This window comes from Gossypium arboreum, chromosome 6, assembly GCF_025698485.1.
Source record: "Gossypium arboreum isolate Shixiya-1 chromosome 6, ASM2569848v2, whole genome shotgun sequence".
In the NCBI taxonomy this organism is placed as follows: domain Eukaryota; kingdom Viridiplantae; phylum Streptophyta; class Magnoliopsida; order Malvales; family Malvaceae; genus Gossypium; species Gossypium arboreum.
Genome location: NC_069075.1, coordinates 137,489,013 through 137,511,014, shown reverse-complemented (window position 1 = coordinate 137,511,014; position 22,002 = coordinate 137,489,013). Strand labels below are relative to the sequence as shown.

General features: G+C 35.7%; 2 non-coding genes across 2 annotated transcripts; one reads left to right on the top strand and one right to left on the bottom strand.

The window, feature by feature from the left end:
- Positions 1–1,408: 1,408 nt before the first annotated feature.
- Positions 1,409–1,515, bottom strand: LOC128294318 (small nucleolar RNA R71). Its single transcript, XR_008284631.1, has one exon. It is a non-coding gene; the product is annotated as a small nucleolar RNA R71 (small nucleolar RNA).
- Positions 1,516–17,176: 15,661 nt separating this feature from the next.
- On the top strand, positions 17,177–17,283 carry LOC128295003 (small nucleolar RNA R71). Its single transcript, XR_008285310.1, has one exon. It is a non-coding gene; the product is annotated as a small nucleolar RNA R71 (small nucleolar RNA).
- Positions 17,284–22,002: the final 4,719 nt, after the last annotated feature.

Below are 22,002 nucleotides of genomic sequence, written 5' to 3'. Positions count from 1 at the left end.
ATATTTGACTTGTTCTTAATTATGAGTTCTTAATTCTTACTTTAATATTCTAGGATATTGATTCAAGTATTGATGTGCTTATTCAGAGGAGTAAAAGTCCCTGTCTAAAAGTAGATTTAGCATAATTAAGTGGAGTTGATTGCACCCCTAGGCATAGGGTGACATAATTTTGCCGGATTAGGGTGAAACCTAATAAGGGAATCCATAGATCGAGTTAATACAACACTAGGGGTTTTAATTAGAAAGAGATTTCAATTAATCAACCTAGGGTTAGACGTTGTTAGTCTCGAGAGAGATAATAATATAACTTAGGGATTTCTACAGATCAAGTCAAGTAAATAAATCGTCTGATTCAAAGTCAAATAACAAGTGAAGTCTAGGTGGATTTTCCCTTGGGTATTGTCCAAATCAATTAGTTTTTCCTAAGAGTATTTCCCTAATTTACTTTCTGTGCATTCTTAGTTTAGTTAATTAGTTTAGTTAAAACAAATCCCTATAATTTTAGGCTAGATAATAAAAAGAAATTTAATACTAGTACTTTTAGTTCCTGTGGGTTTGACATCCCGGTCTTGCTATAAACTATACTACTGTTCGGTAGGTGCGCTTGCCTTCATCGTGATAATAGTTAGTTTTCCAGTACGATCAATTATAAATTTAAAACTTATCACGATTTGACGATCATCAAGTTTTTGGCACCGTTGCCGGGTAACTAAGATATTACGAACACTTAATTTTTATTACTTTAGCCATTTATTTTATTGCAATTTAAATTTTGTTTATATTACTAAAATTTCTTTTATTTCCTTCTGACAGGTTTTTATAGTTTATGACTAGAAGAAACTCGTCAGGACCATTAAATTTTCATAGTGAGATAGAACACACAGCTCGCAGAAACCGAAGAGAAACTAGGCCAAGAATACGTGACATAGAGGAAGGATAAGAGGACGATATTTAAACCACAACCCAGGAGATGGCTGAAAATCAGAATAATCAACTTCCTCCTATGGTTGCTGCAGATATAACAAATCAGAATCCTGTTCCCCATACTATGTATAATTATGCTAAACCTACTTTAACAGGAGCCGAATCGAGTATAGTTAGACCTGCTATTGCTGCAAATAATTTTGAACTGAAAACTAACACGATTCAAATGATACAACAGTTTGTTTAGTTTGATGGTTTGCAGGATGAGGATCCAAATACTCATTTGGTGAATTTTCTGGAGTTTTCTGACACATTTAAGATCAATGGAGTTTCTGACGATGCCATTCGCCTTCGGTTGTTTCCCGTTTCTTTGAGAAACAAAGCTAAAAAGTGGTTGAACTCGTTACCATGAGGGTCAATTACTACTTGGGAACAAATGACCGAGAAATTCTTACTTAAATATTTTTCGTCTACTAAAATGGCTAAGTTGAGGAATGATATCTCTTCTTTTGTGCAGATGGATCTAGAAACACTTTATGATGCATGGGAGAGATACAAGGATCTATTGAAAAAGTGCCCTCACCATAGGTTACCACTTTGGCTACAGGTTCAAACTTTTCACAATGGCCTGAATCCTTCGACTAGACAGATGATTGACACAGCTACTGGTGGGACTATCAATAATAAGGCACCTGAGGAGGTTTATGAATTTATAGAAGAGATGTCACTGAATAATTATCAGTGGCAACTAATGAGGACAAAGCCAACGAAAGCAGCCGGCGCTTTTAACATCGATTCGGTCACCATGCTCTCTAATCAGTAGAACTTTTGAATAGAAAAATTGATGGTTTACTTGGTTATTCACAGGTTCACCCAGTAATGCAATGCAATGCAAGTGGAGGAGGAATGAGCAATTCAGAATACCCACCTTATGGCCACAACATGAAAAACGAGCAATTAAATTATATGGGTAATAATCCTCAACCTCAAAATAATCCTTATAGTAACACTTACAATATAGGATGGAGGAACCACCCAAATTTCTCATGGGGAGGCCAAGGGAATCAAAGACCACCACCTCCTCCAGGCTTCCAACAACAACCTTACCAGTAAGAGAAGCCGAACCTTGAAGAGATGATGTCAAAATTTATTTTAGTAGCGGAAACCCATTTTCAGAACACTGAAACTACACTTAAAAATCAGCAAGCATCGATCCAAGGACTCGAGAATCAAATTAGGCAGCTGGCTAAGATGATTTCAGAAAGACCACCAGGAAGTCTACCTAGTAACGCCGAACCTAATCCAAAAGATCATGTAAAAGTAGTTACATTAAGGAGTGTAAAAGTGTTAGCTGAATCTGAAAAGAAGCCACAACAAGAAGCTGACAGAAACAAAGAAGAAGAGGTAAAACCCGAAAACAATGACAATCCAATGCCAAAGAAATATAAACCACAAATCTCATACCCAGCAAAGTTGAAGAAAGACCGCATGGATGCATAATTCGGTAAATTTCTTGAACTCTTTAAACAACTGCATATTAACTTACCTTTTGTTGAAGCTATATTGTAGATGCTTACATATGCAAAATTTTTAAAGGAGCTTTCTAACAAACAAAAAGAAGTTTGAAGACCTATCTACAGTGGCACATAATGAGGAGTGCTCAGCCATACTCCAAAATAAACTACCAACCAAACTGAAAGATCCAGAAATTTTTACTATTCCCTACTTTAATTGGTAGTCTAAATGTTGATAAGGCACTAGCTGATTTAGGCGCTAGCATTAATTTGATGCCATATAAAATGTTTAAACAACTTGGTCTTGGGGAACTTAAACCCACTAGGATGAGTATTCAATTAGCTGATAGATCTGTTAAATATCCTAGGGGAATTATAGAGAACGTACTTGTAAAAGTAGATAAATTTATATTCCCTGTTGATTTCGTTGTGCTTGACATGGATGAGGATGTTGAAGTGCCTTTAATCTTAGGTCGTCCATTTTTAGCCACTGCTAGGGCTGTTATTAATGTGGGTGATGATAAATTGGTACTTAAAGTAGGTGACTAAATTCCAATGAACCCTCCCCAAGACCAGTAGAATATGAGGGTATTAAGGTAAACGATGAACTTAAGCAAAAACCCTCTATTGAAGAACCTTCCAAACTGGAACTTAAACAATTGCCGAATCACTTGGAATATGCATTCCTTAGAAATAATTCTATATTACAGGTAATTATTGCATCTAACTTGCAACCTAAAGAGAAAGAGGAATTACTCCAAGTATTAAGAGAGTATAAAAGGGCCATAACTTGGAAAATTTCTAACATTAAAGGAATCAGCTCTTCTTTTTGCACCCACAAAATTTTAATAGAAGATGAATATAAGCCATGTGTGCAAGCCCAAAGACGACTGAACCCCAACATGAAGGAAGTTGTTAAAGCTAAGGTAATTAAACTCCTAGATGCTGGAATTGTTTATCCTATTTCTGACAGTTCTTGGGTACGTCAAATACAAGTTGTTCCTAAGAAAGGAGGCATGACTGTTGTAGCCAATGAAAAGAATGAATTAATCCCAACAAGGACAGTCACAGGTTGGAGAGTTTACATTGACTATAGAAAGCTGAATGATGCCACGAGAAAAATCACTTCTCCCTTCTATTCATTGACCAAATGTTGGAAAGATTATTAGGGCACATGTACTACTACTTCTTAGATGGACTCTCTGGCTATTTTCAAATTCCAATAGCTCTTGAAGATCAAGAAAAGACAATGTTTACATGTCCATACGGTATGTTTGCTTATCGTAGAATACCTCTTGGATAATGTAATGCTCTTGCTATTTTTTATCGTTTCATGATGGCCATTTTTGACAAACTCGTAGAAGACATCATGGAGGTTTTTATGGATGATTTCTCTGTTTTCGGTAACTCATTCCATCTTTACCTTAAAAATTTAAAACGAGTCTTAATAAGATGCGAGGAAACAAATCTTGTGCTTAACTGGGAAAAATGTCACTTTATGGTTTAAGAAGGTATTGTGTTAGGACATAAAATTTCTAGTAAAGGGATTGATGTTGATAAATCTAAAATTAAAGCCGTTGAGAAACTACCTCCCCCTAAATCGGTTAAGGCTATTAGAAGCTTTTTAGGACATGCTGGGTTTTATAGAAGATTTATTAAAGATTTTTCTAAAATAGGTAAGCCTTTGACTAAATTACTAGAAAAAGATGTGCCTTTCAATTTCTATCAGGAATGTTTAGAAGCATTTAATACTTTAGAGGATAAATTGACTAAAGCTCCAATTATAATTGCACCTGATTGGAATTCACCTTTCGAACTAATGTGCGATGCGAGTGATTTTGCAGTAGGTGCAATTTTGGGACAGCGAAGAGATAAGCCTTTTCAACCTGTCTATTATGCTAGCAAAACTTTGACAGCTGCACAAGAAAACTACACCACCACAGAGAAAGAGCTACTAGCTGTGGTTTTTACATTTGATAAATTTAGGCCATATCTAATATTGTCTAGAGTTATCGTTTAAATGATCATTCTTCTCTTCGCTACCTTTTAACTAAGACTAATGCAAAACCTCGGCTTATTCGATGGATTTTGTTATTGAAGGAATTTGACTTGAAGATTAAGGATAAGACAGGAACTAAAAATCTCGCGGCTGATCATCTTTCTAGGCTTGAAAATTCAAGTACCAAAGAGCTAGATGAAGTTGAAATAAATGATTCATTCCTTGAAGAACAATTTTTTGCTATATCTGATTCTGAGGTACCTTGGTTTGCAGACATTGCAAATTTTTTAGCCGCTAACATTATCCTAAAAGGGTTGACACATCAGCAAAAGAAGCGATTCTTTACTGATGTGAAAAACTACTTTTGGAAAGACCCTTTCCTTTTCAGTATATGTGAAGACCAAGTCATTAGAAGATGCGTTACAAGAACAGAAGCATTGAAGATCTTGGAACATTGCCACTCAGGACCGACTAAAGGACATTACAGTGGGAATAAGACCATACATAAAATACTCGAATCAGGATTTTATTGGCCCACTCTATTCAAATATGCCAACAGGTATGTTACTTCTTGTGACAAATGCCAAAGGACAAGTAATATCTCCAAACGTGATGAAATGCCTCAGACATATATGCTTTCATGTGAAATATTTAATGTTTAGGGTATCGACTTCATGGGTCCATTCCCTAGTTCATTTAGGAATAAATGCATCTTAGTAGCTGTCGATTATATGTCCAAATGGGTTGAAGCCCAACTTCACCTACTAATGATGCTAGAGTAGTAGTATGTTTCCTTAAGAAACTTTTCTATCAATTTGGAACACCTAGAGAAATCATTAGTGATAAGGGTATTCATTTTTGTAACGCCCAATCTGAAAACATCCGTAAGAAATATGGAATTCACCACAGAACAACTACCCCTTACCACCCTCAAACTAGTGGCCAAGTTGAAGTGGCAAACAGAGAACTTAAACGTATCCTTTAAAAGACAATAGAATCGAACAGGAAGGATTGGGCAATGAAAGTAGATGACGCTTTATGGGCTTATAGAACTGCTTTTAAGACCCCCATAGGAACATCACCTTACAGACTTGTTTATGGAAAAAGTTGTCATCTACCATTTGAGTTAGAACACAAGGCATTCTAGGCTATAAAATTTCTAAACCTTGATCTGAAACTTGCAGGTGAAAACAGGTTGGTGCAGTTGAATGAGTTAGATGAGTGCTAAACAAATACATATGAAAATTCACACCTATACAAGGAAGCAATGAAGCACCACTACGACGCTCGTTTAAGACAACACAAGCAATTTAAAGTTGGAGATCTTGTCCTGTTGTATAACTTGATGCTCAAATTGTTCCCTGAGAAGCTTAAATCACGATGGTCAAGTCCTTTCATAGTCCAAACTGTCTTTCTATAAGGCACAATAGAGGTAAGTCACCCATCACAAGACATTTTCAAGGTAAATGGACATCGCCTCAAACTCTACAATGGTGAGAATTTCAAAGATGATAGAGAGGAGCAATCGCTCCACGAACTTCCCCTAATATACCCACAAGGTAGAGTCAAGCTCAGATTCTAAATAAGAGCTTCTTGGGAGGCAACCCAAGCATTAACCTCACTAAATAGGTTTTAATTTTTCTTTAACTGTTCATAGTTTAACTGCAGGAAATTTTGCCATTTGACAAGGGCAAACACAGCTTAGTCCACGAGCGTGCTTTAGGCTGTGCTCATACCATGGGCGGCGATACGATCGTGCAATATGGCCATGTGAAAATAGAGTAAATTTTTTTCCAAAACGCGAGATTTGATATATTGCCACGGTAGTGCGCCATGGCCGTGGGCAATCCTGTCAAAATAACATGGGCGTGTGCCACACCCGTGGAAGAAACTGAGAAATTAACACGGGCGTGCGACATGCCCGTGTCACCACCCGTGGTCAAGACTGTCAAAAGAACACGGGCGTTGGAGACGCGAACTATATCGCACACGGCCTAGACACACGGGCGTGTCCTCAGACCGTGTGGTGATTTCTTATTTCGCGATAAACACGGGCTGGACACGAGCCACACGGATATGTGACACGGTCGTGTAAGACTAGTGTTGGGCAACACAGCCGTGCCTCTTTTTAAACTCGTTTTATTTTTTTATTTTTATTTCTATTTATTTTTTGAAGACTCATGTTTTATGTTTTTAAACTCTACCTATCTTTATGGTAATCATCGAATTCTTCCCTTAATTCTCCTTCACAGTAGTATCTTCTCATTTATCCCTCAGAATCATGCCTTTCCTTCAGCTTTATCTTCAATTCACGCTCTAGCTAATCCACGGATTTCATCCACAATCTCAAGGCAGTTTCACTTCTCTTCCTCTCTTTCGATATTATATTTATGTCGCTATTATATATCTTTGTACATTGAGGAAAATGTACATCTTAAGTCTGGGAGGGGGGTTATGTATATCTTTATCAGAAAAATCTCTGAATTTTGTCTTATTCTCACGTGACTAACTCATATCACTATTAGAATGAATTTTGATTAACTTATGATTTTTATTGATATGCCTTGGATTAAAACAAAGGCATTCATACATTGATTGTTTAAACTTTAAGGAATTAGAGAATCAAGCATGATAAGTTGATTTTTGAGAATTAAAAATTGAGAATTAAAAATTTTTAGGTTGTTTCCCCAAGTTTAGGTATTATCTTGAGTTGAAATTCACATGTTTAACATAAAGAAAAACCATATTTTTTGTGAGATCTTGAGCCTTTAGAGCATCTATTATTTCTTTCATGCTCATTTTTATTATTACTATGAGTGCATCAATATTGACTTGTTATTCTAGAACTTGCTTCGATTATGCATGTGAAGACCACACCATTGATTTGATATGTTGAGATGATAAAGGCACTTAGGTTTAACCCAATCATTCCATAAAAGCCTACCTTCATAATTAACCCTTAGTGAACCCCCTTGAGCCTAACAAACCATTCATTGATCTACCCTCAATATTAACCCATAACCCATTATTGTTGAAATCCCCTAAATTAATTTGATCCCTATTTTTATCGAGATTTGATTTGAATAAATTGCTTAGCTATGTTTTATTTTTGATAGCTAGCCTATGTTACTTGATTTGTTCTTACAAAATATATATATATACATACTTACATATTAGTAGTAATTCTTTTTTTTCTGAGCTTAAGTATTTAATTCCATATCCCATGAAGAAAAGTTCAATTCTAGGAATGTAATTTGCCAGTTTTAGTATTTTTCTAGTTAGGTAATTTTTCAGTTCAATCTCGATTCTAACCTTTTCTTTCAGATCGTGACCATACTCCCTAACCAAAGCCACGTTACAACCTTCTAAAGACCTTTTGATTGATGTTTCATCTTAATTTATAGTGGTAGAGATTTGATTTTCACGCAAGCCTATGGTAAGAACCTTTCATATTGACTGTTGAGTGCTTAACTTGTTGTCCTTAAACACCTCGAGTGATTTGAGTGAAGCCTTAGTGAGGATGTTAAACTCTGTGATATTTTGAATCAAAGGTGCTTACTTAGATGAGGGGAGACACATATGTTTTCATGATAAAATGCTCAACTTGGAATGTTTGAAACTTTGATGTTCTTCTAGTTGAACTCTCAATGTATGATTACTTATGGATTATTTTGAGATATTATTGATAGGAATTATAAGTTGAGAAAAATGAAATCTTAATTGTGAGTTGAGGATTTTGCTTGAGGACAAGCAAACGCTTAAGTGTGGGGGTATTTGATAAACTGTAATTTATACATATTTTTATCCCATGCTTAGCCCATTTATGGATAATTTCTCCTTAGATTTGGTGAATTTGATGCTCCTAAACCTTTAATTTCATGTTTTATACTTAGGTGAGCATAGGAGAGTAAAAAGATCAAGAAACGGGCCGAAAACAGAGAAAATAAGCTAATGTAGGAAATCAACACGGCCTGGACTTCCCTACACGGGTACACCACACGCCCGTGTAGTGTTAGCAGACTCTAACACGGCCTGGACTTCCTTACACGGGTAGACCACACGACCGTGTCTATTCAACAGACACTACCACGGTTTGAAGCACTCTCACCCGGGTTTGTCACACGGGCATGTCCCTGTTGGGCTTATGTCTAGTTCTAATTGGAAAAGGGCACTTTGGAGGGCTTTGAGGCATTCTAAAGACTATTTAAACACACTAGAGGAGGAAAAAATGAGACACACGGAGTGGGAGGCAAGGAATTTCTCGAAGAAAGCCGATTGATCTATATCAGAAGCCAGATTCTCCTTCAAGACTGAAGATCTCCCTTTAATTTCCTTCGGGATTTTTGGGTTTATTTATGTTTTGTTATTATTATTCTTCTGAGATATTTTCTTTTACACTTATGAACTAAATTCCCCAAATACCTAAGGGGAATGAAACTGATCATGTGATGTGATACGTGATAATTTTTATAATTTTTATAATGGTTCGCTCCTTGAAAACCAACTAACTATCACGACGAAGGCAAGCGCACCTGTCGAACAGTAGTATAGCTTTAGCAAGACCGGACTGTCACACCCAAAGGAACTAAAAGTACTAGTATTAACTTTCTTTTTATTATCTAGCCTAAAATTTAAGGGTTTTGTTTATTTAAACTAATTAACTAAACTAAGAACGCACAGAAAGAAAATTTGAAAAAACTTATGAGAAAACTGATTGATTAAGACAATACCCAAGGAAAAATCTACCTAGACTTCACTTGTTATTTGATTCTGAATTAGACGATTTATTCATTTGACTTGATCTGTAGAAATCCCTAATTTATATTATTATCTCTCTCGAGACTAACAACTTCTAACCCTAGGTTGATTAATTGAAATCTCTTTCTAATTAACTCCCTAGTGTTGCATTAACTCGATCTATGGATTCCCTTATTAGGTTTCACCTTAATTCGACAAAATCTTGTCACCCTACCTCTAGGCGTGCAATCAACTCCGCTCAATTATGCTAGATCTACTCTTAGACAGGGACTTTTGCTCCTCTGAATAAGAAAATCAATACTTGAATCAATATCCTGGAATATTAAAGCAAGAATTAAGAACACATAATTAAGAACAAGTCAAATATTTATCATACAATTCAGAACATAATAACAAGATCCAGCTTAGGTTTCATTCCCCTTAGGTATTTAGGGGATTTAGTTCATATTTATGAAAGAAAACATCTCAAAAGAATAATGATAACAAAACATAAAGAAAACCTAAGAACTCTTGAAGGGAATTGAAGGGAGATCTTTAGTCTTGAAGGTGAATCCGGCTTCTGAGATGGATCAATCAGCTTTCTTCGAGTAATTCCTTGCCTCCTACACTGTGTGTCCCCTCTAATCCTCCTCTAGTGTGTTTCAATAGGCTTTAGAATGACTAAAAGCCCTCAAGAGTGGCCTTTTCTGAATAGGACTAAACTTGGGCTCGACAGGGACACGCCCGTGTTCGATTTTTTCAATCTGTGTTCAAGGTTGTTAAATAGACACGAGCGTGTGGTCTACCTGTGTAAGTTGTGCTCGATTCTGCTAAAAGGACACGGGTGTGTGGTCTACCCGTGTAAGGAAGTCCAAGCCATGTTAAAGCCTGCTAGAACTACACGGGCGTGTGGTTTGCCCGTGTACGGAAGTCCAGGCCGTGTTGATTTCACATGCTGGTCCATTTTCTTTATTTTCAGCCCGTTTCTCACTCTTTTTACTTTCCTATGCTCACCTAAGTATAAAACATGAAATTAAAGGTTTAGGAGCATCAAATTCACCAAATCTAAGGAGAAATCATCCATAAATGTGTGAAGCATGGGATAAAAATATGTATAAATTACGGTTTATCAAATACCCCCACACTTAAGCGTTTGCTTGTCCTCAAGAAAAATCCTCAACTCACAATTAAGAATTCATTTTTCTCAACTTATAATTCCTATCAATAATATCTCAAAATAATCCATAAGTAATCATACATTGAGAGTTCAACTAGAAGAACATCAAAGTTTTAAACATTCTAAGTTGAGCATTTTATCACGAAAACATAGGTGTCTCCCCTCATCTAAGTGATTACTTTTGATCCAAAATATCACAGTTTTAACATCCTCACTAAGGATTCACTCAAATCACTTGAGGTGTTTAAGGACAATAAGTTAGCCACTCAATAGTCAATATGAAAAGTTATTACCATAGGCTTGCATGAAAATCAAATCTCCACCACTATATATTAAGATGAAACATCAATCAAAAGGTCTTTAAAGGGTTGTAACGTGGCTTTGGTTAGGGGGTGTGGTCACAAGCTGAAAGAAAAGGTTAGAATAGATATTGAATTGAAAAATTAACTAACTAAAAAAATAACTAATCATCAATTGAACACAAGTGAGCTTCTTCTCAAAATATGGATTTAAACATTCAAGCTCAAAAACAAAGAATACTACTAATATAAATGTATGTATTGTAATTTTTTTTATTTTCTTTTTAAGAATAAATCAAATAACATAGGCTAAATATCAAAGATAAAATATAGCTAAGCAATTTATTCAAATCAAATCTCGACAAAAATAGGGATCAAATTAATTTAGAGGATTTCAACAATAATGAGTTATGGGTTAATATTGAGGGTAAATCAATGAATGGGTTGTTAGGCTCAAGGGGGTTCACTAAGGGTTAATTATGAAGGTAGGCTTTCATGGAGTGAGTGGGTTAAACCTAAGTGCCTTTATCATCTTGACATATCAAATCAAATGGTGTGGTCTTGACATGCATAATCAAGCAAGTTCTAAAATAATAGATCAATATTGACGCACTCAAAGCAACAATAAAAGTGAGCATGAAAGAAATAATATATGCTCTAAAGGCTCAAGATCTCACAAAAATTATGGCTTTTTGATGTTTAAGCTGTGAATTTCAACCCAAGATAATACCTAAACTTGGGGAAACAACCTAAAAATTTTTAAATCTCAAAAATCAACTTATCATGCTTGATTCTCTAATTCTTTAAAGTTTAAACAATCAATGCATGAATGCCTATGTTTTAATTCAAGACATATCAATAAAAATCATAAATTAATCAAAATTCATTCTAATAATGATATGAGAAGATCACATGAGAACAAGATAAAATTTAGGGATTTTTCTGATAATGATATAAATGACCCCCTACACTTAAGATGTACATTGTCCTCGATGTACAAAGATGTATAATAGTAATATAAAGATAATATCAAAAGAGAGGGAGAGAAGTGAAACTGCCCTGAAATTATGGACGATATCCTTGGATTAGCGAGAGCGAGAATTGAAGAAAAAGCTGAAAGGAATGCATGATTCTGAGGGATAAATGAGAAGACACCACTGTGAAGGAGAATTAAGGGAATAATTCGATGATAACCATAAAGGTAGGTAGAATATAAGACGAAGGTCTTCAAAAGTAAATAAGCGACAATGAAATAAAAATAGGAACAAAGATAAAAATAAAAATAATAGTAAAACACGCACGTCCATGTTCCTAGGGCGTGTTAGTGCACATGGCTGTGTATTTTGGCAGTTTCAACCATGGGTGATGGGCACAGGCGTGTTGCACGCCCGTGTTAATTTTTCAGTTTTATCCACGGGAGGTGGGTATGGGCGTGCTAAATGCCTGTGTTAATTCGTTCGCTTCTCCCACGCCCGTGTTTATGTGCCCACGCCCATGCTAATTTCTCAGTTTCAACCACGATTGATAGACACGGGCGTGTTGTACGCCCATGTTGATTTGGCAGGATTGCCCACGGCCATGTCGCACGGTCATGGCAATGTATAGAATCTCGTGTTTTGAAAAAAATTTTGCTCTTCTTTCACACAGTCGTATCGCACGGCCGTGTCTCTGCCCATGGTATGAGCACGGCCTAAGGTACACTCGTGGGTTAGGCCGTGTTTGCCCTTATCAAATGTCAACATTTCCTGCAGTTAGACTATGAATAGTTAAAAAAAAATTATACCCTATTTAGTGAGGTTAGTGCTTGGGTTGCCTCCCAAGAAGCGCTTATTTAGAGTCTAAGCTCGACTCTACCTTGTGGGTATATTTAGGGGACTTCATGGAGCTGTAGCTCCTCTCTATCGTCTTTGAAATTCTCACAGTTTTAAAATTTTAGGCGATATCCATTTACCTTGAAAGTGCCTTGTGATGGGTGACTTACCTCTATTATGCCATATGGAAAGACATTTTGGACTATGAAAGGGCCTGGCCATCGTGATTTAAGCTTCCCCAGGAATAGTTTGAGCCTCGAGTTATACAACAGGACAAGATCTCCCACTTCAAATTGCTTGCGTTGTTTTAAACGAGCGTCGTGGTGGCGCTTCATTGCTTCCTTGTATAGGCGTGAATTCTCATATGTATTGGTTCGCCACTCATGTAACTCGTTCAACTGCATCAACCTGTTTTTACCTGTAAGTTTGGGATCGAAGTTTAGAAATTTTATAACCTAGAATGCCTTGTGTTCTAACTCAAATGGTAGATGACAAAATTTTCCATAAACAAGTCTGTAGGTGATGTTCCTATGGGGGTCTTAAAAGCAGTTCTATAAGCCCATAAAGCATTATCTACTTTCATCGCCCAATCCTTCCTGTTTAACTCTGCTATCTTTTCTAGGATATGTTTAAGCTCTCGGTTTGCTATTTCGTCTTGGCCACTAGTTTGAGGGTGGTAAGGGGTGGCTGTTCTGTGGTGAACACCGTATTTCTTAAGGGACTTGTCAAATTGGGCGTTACAAAAATGACTACCCCTATCACTGATAATTGCTCTAGGTGTTCCAAATCAAGAGAAAAGTTTCTTAAGGAATCGTACTACTACTCTAGCATCATTAGTAGGTAAAGCTTGGGCTTCAACCCATTTCGACATGTAATCAACAGCTACTAAGATGTACTTATTCCCAAATGAACTAGGGAATGGACCCATGAAGTCGATGCCCCAAACGTCAAATATTTCACATGAGAGCATATATGTCTAAGGCATTTTATCACGTTTGGAGATATTACCTGTCCGTTGGCATTTGTCACAAGAAGTAACATACCTGTTGGCGTCTTTGAATAAAGTGGACCAATAAAAACCTGATTCGAGGATTTTATGTACGGTCTTATTTCCACTGTAATGTCTCCTAGTCAGTCCTGAGTGGCACTGTTCCAAGATCTTCAATGCTTCTGTCCTTGTAACACATCTCCTAATGACTTGATCTGCACATATACAGAAAAGAAAAGGGTCTTCCCAAAAGTAGTTTTTCACATCACTAAAGAATCACTTCTTTTGCTGATGTGTCAACCCTTTTGGGATAATGTTAGCTGCTAAAAAATTTGCAATGTCTACAAACCAAGGTACCTCAAAATCAGATATAGCAAAAAATTGTTCTTCAGGGAATGAATCATTTATTTCAACGTCATCCAGCTCTTTGGTACTTGAATTTTCAAGCCTGGAGAGATGGTCAGCCGCAATATTTTCAGCTCATTTCTTATCTTTAATCTCCAAGTCAAATTCTTGCAATAATAAAATCCATCGAATGAGTCGAGGTTTTGCAACAGTTTTAGTCAAAAGGTAGAGAAGAGCAGAATAGTCAGTATAAATGACAACTTTAGACAATATTAGATATAACCTAAATTTATCGAATGCAAAAACCACAGCTAGCAGCTCTTTCTCCGTGGTGGTGTAGTTTTCTTATGTGTCTGTCAAAGTTTTGCTAGCATAATAGATAGGTTGAAAATGTTTATCTCTTCACTGTCCCAAAATTGCACCTACTGCAAAATCACTCGCATCGCACATTAGTTCAAAAGGTGAATTCCAATCAGGTGCCATTATAATTGGAGCTTTAGTCAGTTTATCATTTAAAATATTAAATGCTTCTAAACATTCCTGATAGAAATTAAAAGGCACATCTATTTTCTAGTAATTTAGTCAAAGGCTTAGCTATTTTAGAAAAGTCTTTAATAAATTTTCTATAAAACCCTGCATGTCCTAAAAAGCTTCTAATAGCCTTAACCGAATTAGGGGAAGGTAGTTTTTCAATGGTTTCAATTTTAGATTTATCAACCTCAATCCCTTTACTAGAAATTTTATGTCCTAACACAATACCTTCTTGAACCATGAAGTGACATTTTTCCCTGTTAAGCATAATGCTTGTTTCCTCACATCTTATTAACATTTGTTTTAAATTTTTAAGGCAAAGATGGAAAGAGTTACCAAAAATTGAGAAATCATCCATAAATACCTCTATGACGTCTTCTACAAGTTCGTCAAAAATGGTCATCGTGCAGCGCTGAAAAGTAGCAAGAGCATTACATAATCCAAAAGGCATTCTACGATAAGAAAACGTACCGTATGGACATGTAAATGTCGACTTTTCTTGATTTTCAGGAGCTATTGGAATTTGAAAATAGCCAGAGAGTTCGTCTAAAAAGCAGTAGTACATGTGCCTTGATAATCTTTCCAACATTTGGTCAATGAATAGAAGGGGGAAGTGATCTTTTCTCGTGGCATCATTTAGCTTCCTATAATCAATGCAAACTCTCCAACCTGTGACTGTCCTTGTTGGGATTAATTTATTCTTCTTATTGGCTACAACAGTCATGGCTCATTTCTTAGGAACAACCTGCACTGGACTTGCCCAAGAACTGTAAGAAATAGGATAAATAATTCCAGCATCTAGTAGTTTAATTACCTCAGCTTTAATAACTTTCTTCATGTTGGGGTTCAGTCGTCTTTGGGCTTACACGCATGTCTTATATTCATCTTCCATTAAAATTTTGTGGGTGCAAAAAGAAGGGCTGATCCTTTAATGTGAAAAATTTTCCAAGCTATGGCCTTTTTATGCTCTCTTAAGACTTGGAGTAATTCATCTTTCTCTTTGGGTTGCAAGTTAAACGCAATAATTACCGGTAATGTAGATTTATTTCCAAGGAATGCATATTCCAAGTGATTCGGCAATTGTTTAAGTTCCAGTTTGGGAGGTTCTTTAATAGAGGGTTTTTGCTTAAGTTCATCGTTTACCTTAATACCCTCATATTCTGCTGGCCTTGGGGAGGTTTCATTAGAATTCGGTTCAGTTCCTATTTCAGAATTATCATCCCCCTCCTCTCCTTAGGCAAGACACAGTTCCAATGTGTCCTTATGTATGATTTCCTGAAAAGAATCTCGAGTAGCATGATCAATATAGTCAATAAAATAACATGAGCCATCTTGTTCCCTAGAAAATCTCATGGCATCATAAATTTTAAAGATAATCTCTTCGTCACCTACTTTAAGTACCAATTTACCATCACCTACATCAATAAAAGCTCTAGCAGTGGCTAAAAATGGACGACTTAAGATTAAAGGCACTTCAATATCCTCATCCATGTCAAGCACAACGAGATCAACAGGGAATATAAATTTATCTACTTTTACAATTACATCCTCTATAATTCCCCTAGGATATTTAACAGATCTATCAGCTAATTAAATACTCATCCTAGTAGGTTTAGGTTCCCCAAGACCAAGTTATTTAAACATTTTTTATTGCATCAAATTAATGCTAGCGCCTAAATCAGCTAGTGCCTTATCAACATTCAGACTACCAATTAAAGCAGGGAATAGTAAACCTTCCTAGGTCTTTCAATTTGGTTGGCAGTTTATTTTGGAGTATAGCCGAGCACTCCTCATTAAGTTCCACTGTAGATAAGTCTTCAAACTTCCTTTTGTTTGTTAGAAGCTCCTTTAAAAATTTTGCATATGTAGGCATCTGCGATATAGCTTCAACAAAAGGTAAGTTAATATGCAGTTGTTTAAAAAGTTCAAGAAATTTACTGAATTGTGCATCCATGCGGTCTTTCATCAACTTTTCTGGATATGGGATTGGTGGTTTATATTCCTTTGGCATTGGATTGTCATTGTTTTCGAGTTTTTCCTCCTCTCTATTATCTCTTTCAGCTTCTTGTGGTGGCTTCTTTTCGGATTCAGCTAACACCTTCCCACTTCTTAGTGTAACTGCTTTCACATGCTGTTTTGGATTGGGTTTGGTGTTACTAGGTAAACTTCTTGGTGGTCTTTCTGAAATCATCTTAGCCAACTGTCCAATTTGATTCTCGAGTCCTTGGATCGACGCTTGCTGATTTTTAAGTGTAGTTTCAGTGTTCTGAAAACTAGTTTCCCCACTGAAATAAATTTTGACATCATCTCCTCAAGGTTCAGCTTTTTCTCTTGTTGGTAAAGTTGTTGTTGGAAGCCTGGAGGATGTTGTGGTCTCTAATTTCCTTGGCCTCCCCATGAGAAATTTGGTTGGTTCCTCCAACCTGCATTGTAAGTGTTATTATAAAGATTATTTTGAGGTCAAAGATTATTACCCATAAAATTTAGTTGCTTGTGTTCCATGTTATGGCCATAAGGTAGGTATTCTGAATTGCTCGTTCCACCTCCATTATTGCATTGCATTATTGGGTGAACCTTTGAAGAGCTAAGTAAACCATCAATTTTTTTATTCACAAGTTTTACCTGATTAGAGAGCATGGTGACCGAATCGGCGTTAAAAACACCAGCTGCTTTCGTTGGATTTGTCCTCATGACTTGCCACTAATAATTATTCAGTGACATCTCTTCTATAAATTCATAAGCCTCCTCAGGTGTCTTATTATTGATAGTCCCACCAGCAGCTGCGTCAATCATCTATCTAGTCGAATGATTTAGGCCATTGTTAAATGTTTGAACCTACAACCATAAGGGCAGCTCATGGTGAGGGCACCTTCTCAAGAGGTCCTTGTATCTCTCCCATGCATCATAGAGTGTTTCTAGATCCATCTGTACAAAAGAAGAGATATCATTCCTTAATTTGGCTATTTTAGCTGGCGGAAAATATTTAAGTAAAAAGTTTTCGGTCAGTTGTTCCTAAGTAGTGATCGACCCTCGTAGTAACGAGTTCAACCACTGTTTAGCTTTGTTCCTCAATGAAAAGGGAAACAATTGAAGGCAAATGGCATCATCAGAAACGCCATTGATTTTAAAAGTGTCGCAAAACTCCAGAAAATTTGCCAAGTGATTGTTTGGATCCTCATCCTGCAAACCATCAAACTGAACAAACTGTTGTATCATTTGAATTGTGTTAGGTTTCAGTTCCAAATTATTTACAGCAATAGTAGGTCTAACTATACTTAACTCAGTTCCTGTTAAATTAGGTTTAGCATAATCATACATGGTGCGTGGAGCAGGATTCTGATTTATTGGATCAGCAGCAATCGCAGGAGGTAACGAATTTTCCTGATTTTCAGCCATCTCCTCGGTTGTGGTGTGAATGTCGTCATCTTGCTCTTCCTCTGTGTATCTTAGGCTTCACCTTATTTCTCTTCAGTTTCTGCGAGCTGTGCGATCGATCTCACTATCAAAAAGTAATGGTCCCGACTGGTTTCTTCTAGTCTTACACTATAAAAACCTGCCAGAAGTGAATAAACGAAAAATTAGAAAAGAAAATAAAAATTTAAATTGCAATAAAAGTAAAATGGCTAAAGTAATAAAAATCGAGTGTTCCTAATATCTTAGTTCCCCAGCAACGATGCCAAAAACTTGATCGTGTAATGTGATACGTGATAAGTTCTATAATTTTTATAATGGATCGCTCCTTGAAAACCAACTAACAATCACGACGAAGGTAAGTGCACCTGTCGAACAGTAGTATAGCTTTAGCAAGACCGAATTGTCGAACCCAAAGGAACTAAAAGTACTAGTATTAACTTTCTTTTTATTATCTAACCTGAAAATTAAGGGTTTTGTTTATCTAAACTAATTAACTAAACTAAGAACGCACAGAAAGAAAATTTGAAAAAGCTTTTGAGAAAACTGATTGACTAAGACAATACCCAAGGAAAAATCCACCTAGACTTCATTTATTATTTGACTCTAAATCAAACGATTTATTCATTTGACTTGATCCGTAGAAATCCCTAATTTATATTATTATCTCTCTCGAGACTAACAACTTCTAACCCTAGGTTGATTAATTGAAATCTCTTTCTAATTAACTTCCTAATGTTGCATTAACTCGATCTACGGATTCCCTTATTAGGTTTCACCCTAATCTGACAAAATCTTGTCACCCTATCTCTAGGCGTGCAATCAACTCCGCTCAATTATGCTAGATCTACTTTTAGACAGGGACTTTTTCTCCTCTGAATAAGCACATCAATACTTGAATCAATATCCTGGAATATTAAAGTAAGAATTAAGAATACATAATTAAGAACAAGTTAAATATTAATCATACAATTCAGAACATAATAACAAGATCCGTCTTAGGTTTCATTCCCCTTAGGTATTTAGGGGATTTAGTTCATATTTATGAAAGAAAACATCTCAAAAGAATAATGATAAAAAAAACATAAAGAAAACCCAAGAACTCTTGAAAGGAATTGAAGGGAGATCTTCAGTCTTGAAGGTGAATCCGGCTTCTGAGATGGATCAATCAACTTTCTTCGAGTAATTCCTTGCCTCCCACACTATGTTTCCCCTCTAATCCTCCTTTAGTGTGTTTAAATAGGCTTTAGAATGCCTAAAAGCCCTCAAGAGTGGCCTTTTCTGAATAGGACTAAACTTGGGCTCGATAGGGACACACCCGTGTGACACACCCGTGTTCGATTTGTTCAATATGTGTTCAAGGCTGTTAAATAGACACAGGAGTGTGATCTACCCGTGTAAGTCGTGCTCGATTCTACTAAAAGGACACGGGCGTGTGTTCTACCCGTGTAAGGAAGTCCAAGCCGTGTTAGAGCCTGCTAGAACTACACGGGCATGTGGTTTGCCCGTGTACGGAAGTCAAGGCCGTGTTGATTTCACATGTTGGTCTATTTTCTCCATTTTCAGCCCGTTTCTTGCTCTTTTTACTCTCCTATTCTCACCTAAGTATAAAACATGAAATTAAAGGATTAGGAGCATCGAATTCACCAAATCTAAGGAGAAATCATCCATAAATGTGCTAAGCATGGGATAAAAATATGTATAAATTACAGTTTAGCAGAAACCTAAGACGGATCTTGTTATTATTTCTGAATTATATGATAAATATTTGACTTGTTATTAATTATGAATTCTTAATTCTTGCTTTAATATTCCAAGATATTGATTCCAGTATTGATGTGCTTATTCAGATGAGCAAAAGTCCCTATCTAAGAGTAGATCTAGCATAATTAAGTGGAGTTGATTGCACCCCGAGACATAGGGCGACATAATTTTGCCGGATTAGGGTGAAACCTAATAAGGGAATCCATAGATCGAGTTAATGCAACACTAGGGGTTGTAATTAGAAAGAGATTTCAATTAATCAACTTAGGGTTAGACGTTGTTAGTCTCGAGAGAGATAATAATATAACTTAGGGATTTCTACGGATCAAGTCAAGTGAATAAATCGTCTAATTCAGAGTCAAATAACAAGTGAAGTCTAGGTGGATTTTCCCTTGGATATTGTCCAAATCAATCAGTTTTTCCTAAGAGTATTTCCCCAATTTACTTTCTGTGCATTCTTAGTTTAGTTAATTAGTTTAGTTAAAACAAATCCCCTTAATTTTAGGCTAGATAATAAAAAGAAAGTTAATACTAGTACTTTTAGTTCCTGTGGGTTCGACATCTCGGTTTTGCTATAAACTATACTACTGTTTGATAGGTGCACTTGCCTTCATCGTGATAATAGTTAGTTTTCAGGTACAGTCAATTGTAAATTTAAAACTTATCACGATTTGACGATCATCACATACACTCAGAACACTTAACCACTAAAGCAAATACACACTTATGAGTCACACATACACTAAATGAAAAACTAAAACTTTGAGGCGTTACATTGACAACTATTATTTAAAATTTGGAACCTATGTTATTTTTTTATTCAATGTGATACATATATTTGACCAAAGTTATACGTTTTGGTACCTAAAAGTTGTGTTAACTTTTAGTGTTTTATTTGGGTTTTAGAATTGATTTGATAAAAATAATAATTTAGTTAATAATAGTATCAATTGACTTTAATTAAATAAATTGTGAAACCTAAGTTAAACAACATCCATTAGATTGTATTTGACAAATTAAGCATAAAATTAAACAAATAAAAAATCAAACCTTATAATATTAGCAATTAACTTTCATCAAATTAACCCTAAAATTCGAATAAACACTAAAAAGTTAACGTCGTTACTTTTCAATACCAAAAAATATATAACTTTGTCAAATATAAGTTCCAAATTGGACAAAAAAAAAACTAACATTAGTATCACACTAAAAAAGTGTCAAACTTAGATACTAAATGGTATATTAAATCTCAATGTATAGCTACAAATGAAAGGTTATAAATAAGCAAATATTCAGTGTTCCATTTATCTGTCCAAAACTTACCTCAACAACAATTTAGAAGTTCCATACCAACCTTCGCAAGGCATAAGCTAATCCTCATGAATGAGCCTTCCATCTTGCAAACATAGCAATTATGGAACCAAATGTATCTATTTTTACCCAACTCCAAAACACATGTCTTTATGTTTAACTCTTTTGAACCATTGGTAACCAAAGTATCACACTAACGACTTCCATTTTGGCACCCTGAATCCGGACATCTCCATATGTTTTATGAGTCATCTAGTTCATGCCTGCTTTAGTCCTTGCTTGACCCCAAACATATCCTTGATTCCTAGTTTTCTTTCTCCAAACCTTGCAAAACTCACCCTCAGTCTTCTATTTTGTAATCATCAACCCATTAATCTTCCTAATAGCAATTCTAAAACTGAAAAAGAAGCAATCAATAGAAAGAACCTAAAACCCAAACATGGGTGAAAAGTTACAGCACACGTTACAACACATAACTTTACGAATAATTATATTATTGAAGGCATCCTTCTTGTTTTCTACCAAACATTTTTTACTCTATTAGAAAAGTGAGGATTATATTATTTCAAACTTCTAGTTCTTCATTTTAAGGATTATTTTCAAATTTTTGTTTAGTAATGTGATATCTTATAGGAGTTTGAGATTCTAAAATTATGGGTTTCCTTTATTGCTTAGTAATTATGATACCATTTAAGATAGATGAATTAGTATTGCTTAATATCTTATAAGAGTTTGAGATGTTTGTCTTTGGTATATAGTAATCCAGTTCTCCTTGAAAGAGGTTGGTGGCTCCAACGTCTTTCTCGGTTTACATTATTTTACCTCGATTGAGCAAAAAAAAGAAAAAGATTTTATTTTCTTCTTAGATTCATACCATGTTTTTGAACTGTAGCTTAAAAAAACATCTAAAATATTGTCTTGATGAACGACCTTTTATTCATTAATATTAGTCTCTTACAAAAGACTTTAAGACCCAGAAACAAATCAAAACAAAGACAAAATGATGAAAATCGATCAAAGCCGACGTACAAAAGACTTTAGACCCAAGAATAAAGCAAGACAAAGACAAAATAATTAGAAACACCCAACCAAACAAAAGGATTGAAAAGGAACTTGTTTTGCCTTATTCCATTACTAAAACAACTATAGCAGAACATGAATGTGCTCTTCAAGATCATCTTCCAAATCGCC